The sequence below is a fragment of the Peromyscus maniculatus genome, chromosome 4 (assembly GCF_049852395.1).
Source record: "Peromyscus maniculatus bairdii isolate BWxNUB_F1_BW_parent chromosome 4, HU_Pman_BW_mat_3.1, whole genome shotgun sequence".
NCBI classification, from domain to species: Eukaryota; Metazoa; Chordata; class Mammalia; order Rodentia; family Cricetidae; genus Peromyscus; species Peromyscus maniculatus.
Window position 1 is genome coordinate 69229325 of NC_134855.1, and position 16647 is coordinate 69245971.

A 16647-nucleotide genomic window follows, 5' to 3' on the forward strand; every position below is an offset into this window, starting at 1 on the left:
GCGTCTTCCCACCCTTGTGCTCAGGAAATAGATTAGGAATGCCAATTTCACAACTTGATATAAAGAAATGATGACCACTGAAATAAAACAGTTCGGATGAAAAGCAAACCAGATAGAAACGTACAATGAAAATGTCTTTTAGTAAAATGTTAGCATGCTGTACTTGGAGCAGATGCCACATTAATTCAAAAGAGAGCCCAGAAAATGTGGCAACTTTACGATGTCAATGGAGGGAGCTGCAATGGCTCCTGTATGCACTGTGAAGTTCTCGGCACCTCCCGGTCCTGTCCTGTGCTGCTCAACTATGTTTTGTAGGTATTAAGTGTCAATATTCAAATTCTTAATTCATGCTATAGATTCTGTTCATGTAATTAAATGCATTGTCATGCATTTTAGATATTAGGGTAAGGAGCCCAGTAACTTAAAATACAGCAGTGATTTTTTTTATTTAAATATGCATATCAAGATACTTAGAATCTGAGGCAAAAATTGACTTTTCTCTGTGCCCTTCCAGTTACTTTCATAATAAGCTTGTTTAAGAATTGAGTCTTTCAAAGAGGCCCAGTGCTTTTCAGATGTAGGATTTGGACAAGTTACAGACTTATGAGTGTTTGCATTTATTTTTTTCTCATTTAAATTTATAGTTATCATTGGGCATTTGTTAGGATTTTTAAGTAGCTTAGACTCATTCATTTCTTTTGAGGTGTGTTGTTGTTTTTTAATGGCATTTTGGAAGGAAAAAGGGTGATAGAAGGGTACTGTACACATTCAGATGATTCCAGAGTGACATTCATTTTATAGAGGATTGCCCTGGGATGTCTCCAAATTGCCTGTTTCTTACAGTGCATAGCGGGTGTGGGTCTGAGTGTAGAGAGGGGTGGACTGGGGGCTTTTAACCAGATTTACAGTGTATAGCTTCCTGAGCAGCGCAATGATCTATTCGCCAGGGATGTACCCATGTGTCTGGTTCACATGCTTAGAAAGCGCTGCTACCAGTCTTTCGTTTTTTTTTTTTTTTTTTTTTTTTTTTTTCGAGACAGGGTTTCTCTGTGTAGCATTGCGCCTTTCCTGGGACTCACTTGGTAGTCCAGGCTGGCCTCGAACTCACAGAGATCCGCCTGGCTCTGCCTCCCGAGTGCTGGGATTAAAGGCGTGCGCCACCACCGCCCGGCCCAGTCTTTCAATTAATCCAAGCACACGATTTACTCATTTGGTGCAAGGTTGAAAGTTTCATTTTCATGTAATTCAAGGCAACTTTTCAGCATGACAGTAGAGTGCAGTTGTTAAGAACCTTGATGTTTGAGCCAGTATGCAACAGGCATACATCTTGGCTCTGTCATGTATTAGCTTGTGACCATGGCCAGTTCACTTCTCCTGCACCTGCCTCAATTTCTGCAAAGTATGCATAGATAATACCCTCTTCTGAGGTGGTTTTGAAGAATAAGTGAGTGGACTGTAAACTGGGGAAGCACTGGCTAGGTTTAGGAAGTACTAAATGGTGCTTGTTGCGCTCTGCTCCTTTCTCCTCCCTTCCCACAACTGAGACAAATGTTGCACAGTGGGAACAGAGCCTGGGCCTTGTGGCTTGCCCTGTTGAAATTTCAGTACAACTACTTAAAAATTGAACATGTAATTTTGAACTATTTAAACTGTCTTCCATAAAGATGGATCTGGCACATGCCACATACAGACTACTGTACTGGTCAGGTGGGCTTAAGTTTCTTTGTCTATGGTTCAGGGTTAGTAATAGCAACCTCCCTAGGATTCATGTGAAGAGAGAATGAGGGCATCTCAAGACACTCAGTAAACAAGATGTAATATTGTTGTTGATGCAGTGTGGCTAAAAGTACATAGGAACAGTGTTAATATGGAACAGTTTAGCTGGGAAACAGGCCTTCCCCTCCAAAAAAATGCTCTTTTGAAAAAAATGATACATCATAAAAAGTATATCTAATGAGTTCTTATTTATGAATACTCCTGGGAAAAATAGAAAATACATGGGAATATATTAATTTTAACTGAATCTTTTAAAAATATTTGAGTACTTTATTAAAACTGGTAGTGCTGTAAGCCTCTCCTCCGCCCCTAGCAACCAGAAACCAGCAGCAAGACCATGAGGGAGTTTATAGTGGGCCCCTCAGCATCACTTAACATCAAGTCAAGAGTAGACTATTCCAAGGTGCTAATCAGCCAGTCTGTTGGAGTTGACCAGTTATGTATTCAGCCCTTAATGTACGCTCAGGGGTAAGACCTGACAGGAACAGCTGTGGAGCCTTGGCAATGTGAAAGACTACACAAGCGCTTTCTAGGAGTGACAGGCATGGTCTATTTGCTTTCTCATTTGGGCGTTTGCCTCTGTGAGATCCCCTTTCATCTGGTATCTGGTCTTATGCTACTTGTTATGTTCTTTTTCTTTCTGCAACTGTCATAAGCTACCTATGCCAAACCTAGCAACAGGCTGGTGACAGGTTGATCATCAGAAAAGCCACAGTGACCTCAGAATTAAGGATTTTTATTTTTTGGTGAAGAATTTAGTTTACTATATCAGAATGTTTGTATGCCTTTCGTCTTCTCCCGCCTCCTCCTAGTAATTGAAGAAGGGGAAAAGATTAAGAGTGTAACAGATTTTTATTTCATTGACTGCTGATTTGTATCTCAAACATTTGTGATGTGTAATCCCTCTGGGATTCAGCAAGTGTAATTTGTAGTAGCTTACACAGACACCTGAATATGTGTCTAATCTGCTTGCAAGCTTTTGAGTTAAAGTTACCTAACAGCACCCAGTATTGTTCTGTTCTCATTACCCGTCTGTACCAGCTGATGAAGGCTTGGTAGGTGAGTCAGTATGTTTTACTATATTTTATTTTGTCTGCACCCCTAAAACATTGCTTTCTGACTAGAAACTTCAAGTTTGTTCTAACAAAGTGCTATACTTTTGCCCAAGAGGTATTTAAAAAATTAAGCAATATTATAGACGGTATATAGTTTCTTTCATTAAAAAAGTTACAGCATTAGCCGGGCGGTGGTGGCGCACGCCTTTAATCCCAGCACTCGGGAGGCAGAGCCAGGCGGATCTCTGGGAGTTCGAGGCCAGCCTGGGCTACCAAGTGAGTCCCAGGAAAGGCGCAAAGCTACACAGAGAAACCCTGTCTCGAAAAACCAAAAAAAAAAAAAAGTTACAGCATCACTTTACAGCAAATAAATAGGTAAAGTCTTATAACTTTAAAAATTAGCATAAAATAAGTCTTTAAATTTTTATTTAGTGTGTGTGTACATAGATGTGTGCATGCATGCTTGCATGCCATGACACTTAGAAATGAGAGGACAGTTTTGGGGAGTTACTTCTTTTCTTCTACCATGTGGGTTCTGGGGATTGAACTCAGATTGGCAGCCTTGGTAGCAAAGACCCCTTACCCACTGAGCCATCTCACCAACCCTGTTTTGTCTTTTGGGGGAGGTGATTGGGATAGCACCCAGTCATGGTACCTGCTAGGTAAGTGCTTTATTACTGAACCGTATTCAGTGTTTCCTTTTGCTCCCCTTAAGATAAAACCCAGGGCCTCGTGCTTACTAGACTAATGCTCTCCACTGTGCTACAGCCCAGCCTCAGTGTGTTCCCTACTTGAGTCCTATACAGGGGGTCTGAAAGTTGTTTCACATGGTTGAATGAAAATTGGGAGGGACCTTTTAGAAGTGAATTTCATTTTAATAAATATATGGATTAGAAATAGACTCTATATGTAGCTGTGGTTGATGTTTTCAGAACAGTTTTTCCCTGCTCAATATGTAGAGATTGGTGCCACCTGTGTTGGGTGAGCACATGCTCTGGCCATACCAGATCATGTCCAATAGCTCCATAGAGCAAGGTCCTGCCCGGAGGCCTACCCTCCTCACCGTGTTTCCGTGCCCTCTTCTCTCCTTGCTTTCTATTGGCCTCTGCTGTCTTTGCACACTCTCACTTGTATGTTGCACACCACCCCTCCAGAGCCATCATTTGATTTCTGTTTCTTCTGAAAACAAAATACTCTTGTAATTCCTAGTTTTTAAGCAGAGAGCCATTATCACAGCCTTAAAGCTTTAGTTTGTGAAACTCCATTCTCCACTTTCAGCCCTCAACTGGCTTTGGATAAGTAACTTAAAATTACTTGCAAAGTAACTGAATATTGGTGAATCACTCTAAGTATGAACAAAGGGAGAGAATAGAAAAAGACCTTAAAACTGGGCCTGGCAGGGCACACCTTTAATCCAAGCACTCAGCAGGCAGAGGCAGGAGACCTCTGTGAGTTGGAAGCCAGCCTGGTCTACAGAGTGAGCTCCAGGATAGCCAGAGCTAACTAATGCAGAGACTCTATCTCAAAAAACAAACCAAAACCAAAACAAAAGACCTTTTACCTCAGAGATTGCTTTATTTCTGGTAGGGGGTGAGGTAGTGGTTCAGGACAGTCATGCTGCTTCAATAGGGACTTAACAGGAGGAGAAAAGAGATATTTTTATGTTGATGATTTTGCAAGTATTTTCACTTATTAATATAGAAATTGGACCGGGCGGTGGTGGCGCACGCCTTTAATCCCAGCACTTCAGAGTCAGAGCCAGGTGGATCTCTGTGAGTTTGAGGCCAATCTGGTCTACAGAGCGAGATCCAGGACAGGCAGCAAACTACACAGAGAAACTCTGTCTCGAAAAGCAAAAAAGAAAGAAATTGGAATTGTTTTGATATGCAAAATACAAAATGGGCTTATGTTGCCTTGTTATTGTGTATTGGTAACTTATGGTTCATTAGTTGATAGCTGCCAAGTAGCAGCTAGTGGTTTTTGAATTTTTTGTTTGTTTTTTTTTGTTTTTTGAGAAAGGATTTTTCGGTGTAACAGCCCTGGCTGTCCTGGAACTCATTCTGTAGACCTTACTGGCCTCAAACTCAAAGAGATCTGTCTGCCTCTACCTTGAGTGCTGGAATCAAAGGTATGCGCTACCACACCCAGCTTGAATTGTTCAGTTGGAAAAGTAAAACTTGGAAATTTTATTTACTATTTTATATGTATGGGTGTTTTGCCTACATATATGGCATTTGTGTACTTGGTGCCCAGGGAAGCTAGAAAAGGCGATTGGATCCCCTGGAACTGGAGTTGTAGGTGGTCATGAGCCACCATGTGAGTCTGGGAATTGAACCTGTGTTCCCTGGAAGAACAGCCAGCGGCATGCTTTTAGCCTTGGAGCCATCTCTCTAGTCCCTACAATTTGGAATTAATTGTGTTTACTTAAGTTAATGATTATGTTGGATATAAATTCATTAGCTTCTAAGGCAGTGGTTCTCAACCTTCCTAGCGCCGTGACCCTGTAGTACAGTTCCTCATGGTGTGGTGACCCCCAGCCGTAAAATGATTTTTGTTGCTCCTTCATCACTGTAATTTTGCTGCTGTTGTGAATCGTAACAGTAAAAGGGTTGTTTACCTGCCAGAGGGTCACAGAAACCAGGTTGAGAACCATGGCTCTAAGATCTGTATGAGGGTTTAAAAAAAAATAGGTAGTTTATTTTATTCTTTGAGAATTTTATGCATACATACATGTATTCTGTTTTATTTATCTAATTTTTGAAGCAGGGTTTCACTATGTAGTCTTAGCGTCCTAGAATTCACTATATATACCAGGCTAGCCTTGAATTTGTAAGAGATTTACCTGCTCATGCCTTTCAAGTGCTGGGATTAAAGGCTATCTTTTAATAGTCACTGCCCACTCTTCCCCTAACTCTTCCAGGATCCACTTGTTTACTCTCTAGCTCCCCCTCCTCTGGGTTCGTGCCCTCCTCCCCCTCCCCGCTTCCCCCATTTGCTGCCTAAGTAGGCATGGTTGTCCAAGCCATCCACTCACTGAGCACGGTGGTCAGACTTTTTTTTTTAAGTAATTTTTTAGATTACTATACAAAGTATACCAAGCTTTTTTTCTGTTACTTAATGATGTACAAAGAAAAATATTTGAGACAAAACCCCTTAACTTTATAGCAATAAAAAAACTTATAGAAGTTTAAAATCTTATAAAGGTAGAGTGAAAATGTATATAAAAAAAAATCTTGTGTACTTGTTACCCAACTTCAGCAGTCACAATTTTGCCAGTCTTTATAGTGTGAATACCAAGAGGGCCAGTGAGATGGCTTGGCCAGTAAGATACTTGCCAACAAGCCTGATGAACTGTGTTTTGCTGTGTGTGATAACTAGAACCCACACCTGAAAGTTATCCTCTAACTTCCACATGCACACTGCTGTGGCATGGATATCTTCAACTCCTCCCTACATAAATGTGAAAAACAAATAAAAAATATGTACCAAGAAAGAAATGTTTTCAAAACACGTAATACACATACATGACATTGATATTCTCCAAGGGAAAAATGTGTGTGGGGTGCTGCTTCTTTCATAGATTGTCAAGTCTAATGCTGGCAACCCCTTCTATGGCGGTACGCTCAGCTGCCTTTCAGCTTGTGAAGATGCTTAAGCCACCACTAGCTTAATGAAGGACCATTCCTGCTGGAAAGATTGTAATTTTCTTACCCTTTGTATTGTTTAGAAATTCTTCAAAACTCTTTAAAAATTTTTCTTTTCTTCTGAGACAAGATGTCATTTATTTAAGTTGATCTCAAATCAGATATGTATGGTTAGATAACCTTGAACTGGAATTCACAATGTAGGCATCTAACTCAGAGATCTGCCTGTTTCTGCCTCTAGAGTGCTGGAATTAAAGGTATGCACCAACTGCACCCAACGACTTCTGATCTTCTTGCCTCTATATCTTGCAACTGTTGGGATTTCAGGCATGCACCATTGTGCCACCTCATGTGGTGCTGGCCATTGAACCAGGTCTTCCAGCATTCTGAACATGTATGCACTTTACCAATTGAGCTACATCCTCGGACCCTTTTTTTTGGGGGGGTGGGGGGTGTTTCCAGACAGTTTCTCTGTGTAGTTTTGGTGCCTGTCCTGGATCTTGCTCTGTAGACCAGGCTGGCCTCAAACTCATAGAGATCCGCCTGGCTCTGCCTCCGGAGTGCTGGGATTAAAGGCATGCACCATCGCCGCCCAACCATCCTCAGACCTTTAAATTTACTCTTCTTTTAGGTTGCATCTTATTGTATGTACACTTGACTATCTATGACTTTTGTATTTGACACCTGTAATTGTCATTTTTAGCATCTGTAGGATACTATATGACAGAGCTGTAAATTGCCCAGTCTCATACACTTCCTTCTGAGTATTCTGTTTGTATTCAGACTGATTATGTATTGAGGCATTCCTGTTCTAACTTGTAGAGTAGTTTGCTGAGGCAGGAGTTTGAACTGTCTGTTGACTTTAGACCAGGTACAAGTGAGGAGGAGCTTAGTTATCTGTTCTCTGTCAGCTTCTCTCTGGAGCAGTAAGTTGCACATGTCCCTGCAGTGTGGGACCCATTCATTACCAGTCAGTAAAGGTGATGCTAGCCTTACTGAATTTCTTTCATTTTATTAGTTTAAATGAGACCCAGAGGGGTAATTATTCCACCCCAGTGCATGGAGAAGTCTAGTCAGTGCAAGTTGTGCATTGAAACCCCCCGTGCAGTGCATAGAAAATGCATCTTTAATGTTATGATGTTGTTTGGCATATTTAGTTTAGTGCAAGGAGCGTACTTACTTAACAGGACCTTTAATAAGCTCCCTCTACACCAAAGATATATTTTTTAAAATTATACTTAAGAAGACTTTGTAGTATTCCCCAGTAGAGTTCATCTAGAGCAGCAAAAACCTTTCTCAAATAAAACTTATTCCTTTAACCGGTATTCATTTAAGTGGGTTTCTCTGTACTTGGTTTCCATGGAAATAGCGAACAGCTAACGTTATTTATAAGGTGGAAGTAAAATAGGGTGCCTAATGGGACCCCATGCTGCTCTGATGAAGAGACTTAGGGAAAAAAAAATCCATGCTCATGGGATTTTTTTTTTTAAACAAGGTTAATGGAAGCCCTTATTTCAGTCTTCTGTAATAGAACATAGTTTTGGTTTTAAAGGCTAGCATTACCATCAAGCAAACAACTTCTTTTGAGGTCTGTATTGCTTTCACTTTCAAGTTTTAGGACTACTTAGGATAGAAGCTGTATGCTTCACACTGCAGTTTCCTGGTGGTTTTGTTCCAAAAGTTAAGAGTCCTAACATATTGTAATAGTTTCCATTTCTCATCAGCATGTCTCATAGTACAGAGAAGATGGATGTTCATTAGTATAGCAGTGAGGGTAAAGCATCCATACGTTGACCACAAGGTTTTTAGAGGTAAATCGCCTGGGAACCAGTTTTAGTCTTTAGGCCCAAGTCAGGGCTCTGTGTATATTGCTCAACTTAGTAGGTGGAAAGATTCTGATTTTTTTTGGAGACAGACACAAGGAAGATCTTAATTTCTCTTTCTTTTTTAGAAAGTGGATTGTTGCCAGTGCCTATTAGCTAAAATAAATGTCCATTCTTTAAATCTGTGGATTGGGTTTGGGAAAAGCCTCGCTTCCCCCCCCCCCCCCCCCCTCACTAATTCAGTAAGGCCTGCTCTTAGTTTCCCAGCCCATACCAAAGCCTTGCCTTTCTAAAGTCGGGTCAGCTGAAAGAGTCTAGTTCCCTTTGTGTTTGTTTGCAGAGGGAGGAAAGAGGTGAGAGGAGAGAGATCAAGAGAGGGGGAGGGAGAGACAGACTACCTGTTCCATAGCCTGAAAGGCACCTGTTCTTTTTCCAGCCTGGTGCATTGAGCAGTACTGCCCTGAGAGCGAGGCAGGGTGGCACTCAACGGGTTGAGGTGCTAGTGTTTGTATGTAGTTCACTTAGGCAGGGTGGCACTCAACGGGTAGAGGTGCTAGTGTTTGTATGTAGTTCACTTAGGCTGGCCTAGGCAGTTTGTGATCCTTTGCCATTTGTCTGGGAGGCTCTGTTTTTTTTGCTATCAGGACTGCAGGGTTTCTTCCATGTTTAAAAACAGGGTTGTAATGTACCTGGGGCTCCTCCAGGGAAGAGCTCTTGTTTTGTGGTGTGTATGTTTCTTTGGATAAGCTTCTCATTGTATTTAAATTTACTGTACCTTAATCACAAAGCAAAAACAAAAACCTCGGTTGCTTAACCCTGTCCGGTTTGTTTTCATGTCACATGCTTCATACTTAGAGAGTCACAGGTTCTTCTGTGCATATTCATATTACTTTATAACTTTCCCTTAGTGTCATTTTTTTCTTTAAATGTGGAGGGGGGCGCTTCTTTTTAAAATCTGGTGTTTACCAGTGACCTTCCTTAGTGGCTTTTATTTGAATTGTCATTGTGCTTTAGAGACATAGGATTTTGGGTCTCTTGCCCCATTTCTGAGAGAAGAACTCCCAGGAGTTACAGTTAGTGTGTTAGCAGGGCCTCTGTGGTGAAGAGCTGGGCATTCATCCTCCTCCTTGGTGCTTATGGTCTGTGCTCCAAACTCCCATTAGTGTTAATAGGAGGCACTTGCCAAGTCCCTGTACACCAAGATAAGCCCAGGCTCTTTTATAATGCCTTGTAGATACCTCGGTTGTTTTGTTGATGATGGCAGGAGTTTTGTTCTTGAGGTTAACTGACTATTAAGACTGAGTTTGAGTTGTCTTGGGATATGGAATGAATTACTAAGTCTGATCTGTAATTAGAAGTTTTCATTGTGATTAGACTCAAAACATTTATAGCTTGTGAGCTGTAGAAACTTTTGATGATTTTTGTACTTTGTACTATGATGAAGGAAGACCTCTTTCTGTTTATTTCTTCTACTATTCTTCAACCACAAATAAGTGATTATAACAGTTTGCGGATATTGTAGGAGAACTTGGTAAAAGTCATCATCATCATCATCATCATCACTAGTATTTCACTTAGAAGCATTTCCACGCTTACACTCTGGCCTCTGAGTCTTTAGTCAGCTAGTGTGGTTCACACTTTGTAAGTATATTGAAGTTGCTGTGTACTACTGTAGAGCTTAGACACTGTAGCCACTGGTCAGATGTTAACCACAGCTCACTGCACCTTTCTGTGAGTTAGGGATTCTTATGCCTTTCATTTATATATCTAGTTTAAAAGATTTATTTCTTAGATGGAAAGCAGTGATTCTGGAGTTTTGGCTGTACTTTGTTGCCTGTTATCTTTGTGGATTTTTAGTTAGTCCTCTGGATTTCTTAGACCTCTGTGCTATGAAATGAAGGTGTGGCTCGGGCTCTCAGAATTGTTCCTTCTAGTTCTAGGCTATCTGAGGGTATGAAGGCACAAAAGGCAGGGGAGTGCTGTAAGGTAGGCAGTGTTTTTTAACCTGGCTGCCCATCAGGATCTTCTGGGAGAACTATGGGGGAAAAAGCCTAAGTATCTGGGCTCTAAGTAACATATTCGGAATCCAGAAGCTTGAAGGATAAGGCCAGCAACTCTATGTCTATTAGTTTATTTGTGCTTTTAATTTAGGATGGAAAAGTAATGTATAAGGTATCATTTGTACACGTGTGTGCACCCTGTATATGTGTGCATCTGTGTTTTGGCATACATTTTTCTGTGTGTGCACATGCCTGTGTACGTATGTGCATGTGTGTGTGCATGTGTGTATTTCTGTTAGGGACATAGAGTTGTATAGATTACATTAGGTAGTATGTGGTTAAATTTTAAAATGATGACAGGGTCTAGGGATGGAGCTCAAAGGTACAGCACTTGCCTAGAAAGTGTAAGGTCCTATATTCTGTTTCCAGTGCCACAAAGAAAGAAAAAAGCAATCGAGAAAGATGATAAATATTCTGGAAGTTTAAAGAAAGAGTTACTAGGAATAAGGATGGAAGGGAAGATCTCTGTCAACCAGTGAACCTCTATCTGGACTCTAGTTTCTGAATGAGATTTGCATAGTTGAAGGTATTTGAAGGTAAAAGGATATGCTTGGTATAGGAAAGAACATGAGTAAAAGTATGAGGAGAAGGACAGTTAGGATTACAGCTTTAGTCTTTATGTTACTATTCTCTGAAACTCTGGTGACAAAACTTGGAGGAGGAAGAGAGTGTGCTGACTAGTGGGGAACACAAGGGGAGCCCTGAGTAGGGAGTGCAGCTTGGAACGGCTGAAATGCAGACAAGAAGCCAGTATTTCAGGGGTAGGCTGAGCCTGGGGGAGGTCGGAGGCTGAAGTGGCAGAGCCCATGTCACTTAGTGCTTGGGGACCACTGTTAGAGGACATTAGCTCTCTCTCCGAGTTTGGTGCCAAGCCACTGAAGGATTTTGAGTTGAAGGGTAATGATCTATCTTGGATTTTGAAAAGTTGTTGAGAGAATACTGTAGTAGGGCTGGGGTAGAAACGGGGGACAGTCGAGGTCAAATGATACTCATGAGCTGGAGCGAGGAAGTGGTAGTGGAGCTGAGACACTTGGTCGAAGCAGGTGACCTTGTGAAGGTAGAGGCAGTATGGCTAGTTGAATTGGATGTGGGGTATGACATTCAAGTGTTTTTGCTGGAAGACCGGGGTTGCCATTATGGAGATGCTAAAGGCTGAGGAGGAGGCTGGAGGCTGCAGAGTCAAGAGTTTAATTTTGTGCTGTGGAGCTTAAGATACCTCTGTGTCAAGTATTGAGGGGTGGGCACAGAGCACGGGGGTCTACAGAACTTACCATCAATGGAATTCTGCTCTTTCTCCTAACCATTTATCTATGTTTGCATTTATTTCAAACTTAATGTGCTTTTCTGTTGGAAGTTAGGAAGGACAGACAACTGAAAAAACAACTTAGTTATTGGGAGACTGTCAGATATAGTGAGGGAAGAGGAGAGACTGAATCTTGTAGGTGAGGTAACATTTCAAAATATTTTTGAACAGCAATTACCTGTGCTATTCTAGTCCCTGATCAAAATTTATGATTGAGCACAGGCTATAAACTTAATTGTTGGAAATTTGTAGTGGGCATATTAAATTTTTAGCCTAATTTAAAACATGATCTAGTGTTAAAATTTTCTCTGCAAAATTTGTTTATTGTTTAATGTAGATTAGATGCAAAGCTCTTAGATGCTTTACAAAAGATACTTAAGAAGTGGTTATTAATCATCTTTGATTTATTGATAATGTTTTAAATTTCATAACCATACCAGAAATCTGAATGACTTGTTTCTTTGCCTGCTCTAATTAAAGTAGCTATCTGTGAAGTTCTATAGAGGGGGAGTTTATAAAAAAGTGTGTGAAGTTAGGTTAGCAAAATAATACTCATCTCTAAAAGCAAAAAAAAAAATCGTATTTACTCTAACTTGAGTATATTTTGAATGCCTTTTTGTTGACTTATTTAAAACACTGTGTAGCCCAGGTTTCACTGTGTGGCTCAGACCAGCCCGGAATTCTCTGTGTTCATCCAGGCTGTTCTGGAACTCTGAATCCCCCTACCTTAGGTGCCTACCACTTGTTAAGGTTGCAGGCACATAGATAGTCTCCATGTCCAGCTCTTGAGTGTATTTTTCAAGAAGAAATCCATATTTAAAATATTTAAGCAGATTTAAACACGGTTTTAAAAGACCTCAGTTACAAGTATGAAATGTAGTAAGAAACAGACAGACCACTATCAACCTGAAGTGAGGAAATAAAACTTCAGACTTGGGTACATTCTGCACATGGATAGTGCAAAATGTGCAGACTTAGATGTCAGTCTTACATTTGGCTGCTCGGCATTACTAAATTATAGAAAAGAAATATTTGCTTTTCTTTTCGTTTTTTTGGCTACTTTCCACTTGGTAGTCAGTTTAACAATCAGTCTTCCAAAGAAACCCTTGAAGTCTTGATGTGCACACTTTTAAGATGTTAGTCTGAGAGTATTTGCTCTTCTTGGGCGTCTGAGTCTCCTTGAGGGTCTGATTGATACTGTGGACCTGTTTCCCTGAAGCTACATCTCTGCTTATGCATACAGAATCTACTGTCCGTCTGTTGCTGGTGTAGCCCTCTGAAGCCCGCTTGTGATTATCCTTAAGCATAAAGGATATTGAATTCTAAAATTTGCCCTAAGTAGCTTACGTGTGGTTTGTTTTTTTTCCCCTCTAAAACTGTGCCGAGACAATTTCTCCATGTTTATTTTTGCTCATTTCTTAGAAGAGCAATGGAGTTCATGCTACTTCAGAGCAAGTGATGTCTGGTGGAGGAGTACGCTCAGTCACTGGGGCCCCAAACCTTCGAGTTCTTGTCTCCTTAACCACCAACCAGCTGAGTGCCCTTTGAGAAATGTCTCTCAGGCTTTGCTTTCTTGTGTGTTTTCTATATTCCTTATAAGCAATTTATAATCAGTTTCATGATCTTATGGCTTCATGATTTTCACTTTATTAGCTTAGGATTGGATGTGCCACTGAATTTTGGAGAAAGTGCCTGGGCACTAGATATATATGCATACATTGTACTGTCTTTCTGCTGACTTCTCAGAAGAGTTTATGTCATTACACTTTTCTTGACGCTGTATTAAATAGAAGTTAAACTCGTCCTGTCCTGGTTGTGTTTGAGTATCAATGGATTTTACATATCCTGGATATTCAATCATACTTTAAAGAATTTATTACATTTATTTATTTATGTGTCTGAACATTCATGCCAGAGGAAGATTTGTAGGAATTGTCCACATTGTGAGTTTCCACGATGTAAGTCCTGGGGATCATTAGGCTTTTCTATAAGCCCTTTGACCAACAGAGCTATCTTGCTGGCCTTCGTGCATTATATGGTATTTCATTTTGTGTTTCAAATGAACACAAGTCCTGAATTTTAGTTTAGTCTAATTTGTCAGTCTTTCTCTTTTCATTATATTTTGAAGTGGTATTGTCTTACTTCCTGGTGAATGGTGTAGATAAAAACAGTTTTAGAAATGCATTCATCTATGTAGTTAATACAGTGGAAGACTGATGTCTAAGGAGTTATCTAACAAGAAAGTTGGGGAACTAGGAATATGAGCCTGCAGCAGTTTGTTTCCATTCAACCAGTCTACTGACTTGACCATTTATTGAGTGCTCACTATGTGCCTGGCACTGTTTTAGGTATCTTTTGAGTGGTACTGTGGACTCTTCATTATAGTAACTGAAATAATGAGAATCTACTTTTTTTGTGGGCCTAATTATATTTTATTTGAAAGGATTTTAGAAGTTGAGAGGCAGTAATCACAAAAGCTAGCTGTATCATTAAGTCACAAAGCTGAAGAAATTTTATTTAAAAAAAAAAAAAAAAAGTAGTTCCAAAATAGCTTTTAGTTGTTGAAGACAGCAAAGACAATGTAGGATTTAGAGAATAAAAGTATTTAAAACAAACAAGCATGAAAAAAATGTGTCTTAGATTTTAAATTCTTTCATAAGTTAATATAATTTCTTTTTTCTTCCTTTTTTGTTTTGTTTTTCGAGACAGGGTTTCTCTCTGTAGACCAGGCTGGTCTCAAACTCACAGAGATCTACCTGCCTCTGCCTCCGAAGTGCTGCTGGGATTAAAGGCGTGCGCCACCACACCCAGTAATGAGTATAATTTCTATGACACTTCACTAACATTCAAACAGCAGAAAACTCGTCTCTAAAGAGAGTCTCAGCACTCTGGGAATTGGTTAAGCATTTACCCCGCATGTAGCATATGCATGAGAAACAACTTGAGGAGACTTAGAATATCTGCAGATGTGAAACTGTTTCTGTAAATTGTACCTGTTGGCCCTAAATCCAGTTTAGTAGGGGTCAGCTATGACTCAAAGCTCCCATCCTTGGCAGAGCGAGTTATATGAAGCAGGAGGACACTTAGAGTCTAGTTTTTAGTAACTGCATTATTTTACCGATCTGTTGCATGATTTTTCTTGTGGTTGGGAATCCATTCTAATCCCTATGATTAAAATAGCTATTTAGATGGACTCCTGAGAACTTTGAAAAGAACTGTAGTCAGAGAAAAAGGAGGAGCTGGGCATGTTGTTGCACACCTTGAATCCCAGCACTCAGGAGGCAGAAGCAGGTGGATCTCTGTGAGTTTGAGGCCAGCCTGGTCTACAGATCGAGTTCCAGGACAGCTAGGGATATGTAGAAAGACCTTGTCTTAAACAAGAACAAAAGAAACAACAATAACAACAACACAAAAATAAGGAAGAATAGCCAGGTTAATTTCTTTTTGGAAATAAATGTAGACTGCATGAATCAAGGGCCTTTTAAATAACTTTACTGTATGCTTAATATGACTGTACGTGGTTAACAAAAATGTCTCATCTGAGAGGCAGGATCTTTGAAATACACTAAGGAAACAAGACACTATTGGAGTAGCATAGGTCAGCAAACATGTTTTAGGCATAATGAAGACCGAGCATGTTGTGGAGTTGAGCTAGTTGAGTGCTCACAATGTTAAGGGCTCCGTTTTAATTTTAGTTTCCTAACACTAGGTCAGAATATAAGGATTTCTTTCTGGCTTTATCACTAGTTATGAATGTGGCAAAGAAGAACCATTATGTGTTTATGGCGTACAGTCCCAAGCAGTGATAGAAATGTAAGATGAAAATTTAATTAAAAATCTGATTACATTATTTATTACTAATATACTAATATTATTTTATACTTATTATACATTATAGAATATTGTGACTTTAAAGCTTTGCATGAAGCAAATCCATTTAAAGATTTATTACCAAGAGACCTTTTAGGTGGACCAAACTAAGGACTTACAGTATTCTTTATGCTTTATTGTAAAGAGAGTGCATCGGAGCCATTTGATTAAATAAAATATATATGGCTAGGTCTTTTATCAGTCTACAAAATATCCACATACGTTCACATGCATTTACAGCCGAGAGCAGTGTAGACAAACGTTAAGTGTCAGATCACAACTACATGAAACTGGCTGCTAACACTGCATGGTTGGAATAACTCATGGTCCCTCTTGTTGCTTTCCAAGTGTGGTCCCGAGCTCAGGTGTCTAAGTATTTGGAAAATGTGGCAGTGTGCTGGTCTCTCTCTGTGTGGGTGGGTCATCTGTGGTTATCACTCACTTTTCACTGTTTGCATGTTACCTGAAAAGCACAATGTCAGTTGATAACTGCTAGTTTCATTGGTTAGGCTTCCTGTTGACAGCTCAAGGTGGAGCTAAGGTAGTTAAGTTTTTTGAGGAACCAAAATTTTTGCTCTAATTTTGTCTCAGGATGTCTGTGCCCTTAGCAATGCCCTCCCCAATGTTCAAGGGTCACCTGTACTTTTTTTTTCCTGGTCTTGAAAAGCTGTGTTAAAGCAGAGGTTTAATTGCTCTTGAGTTTCTTCTTTGCTGTAAAAACTACTCATTTTCTTCCTTGTGTATTGTTGGGTTTTAAATTTTAGAGATTGGTATTTGTTTTTTGGGTTTTTTTTTTTTTCCTCCTTTAAAGTCAGAAATCTTTGAGTCTTTAGCTTTTGATGACATCATCAATCTGTTTGTAGTTTTAACTCTGCTTTTCCTTCTGTTACAGGGGATTAGAGAGCTGAAGGAGAGCCAGTTTCCCCAAAATTGGTAAGTACTCTAACTAAGCAAGCACAGTGTGCCTGATTCTAGCTGGACTCATTCAGATATTAAGTGACATTATAAGTGATTTTTTTTTCCCCTCCAAAAAAAGCTTCCTTCCCCAAAAGAAGGCTTTGCTGTTTGCACTGAAAGTGAATTTTTAGCTCCACATAGCTGTATCTGAAAGACATT

General features: G+C 40.0%; 1 protein-coding gene across 50 annotated transcripts in view; it reads left to right on the top strand.

Moving 5' to 3' along the window:
- Phf21a (PHD finger protein 21A) overlaps positions 1-16647 on the top strand; it is a 182265-nt gene that overhangs the window by 13919 nt on the left and 151699 nt on the right. For all 50 annotated transcript variants that reach the window (XM_076570059.1, XM_076570078.1, XM_076570070.1 and 47 more), the window contains one exon: positions 16424-16464. The gene's annotated coding sequence lies outside the window, so the exon portion shown is untranslated. The remainder of the gene's footprint in view (positions 1-16423; positions 16465-16647) is intronic.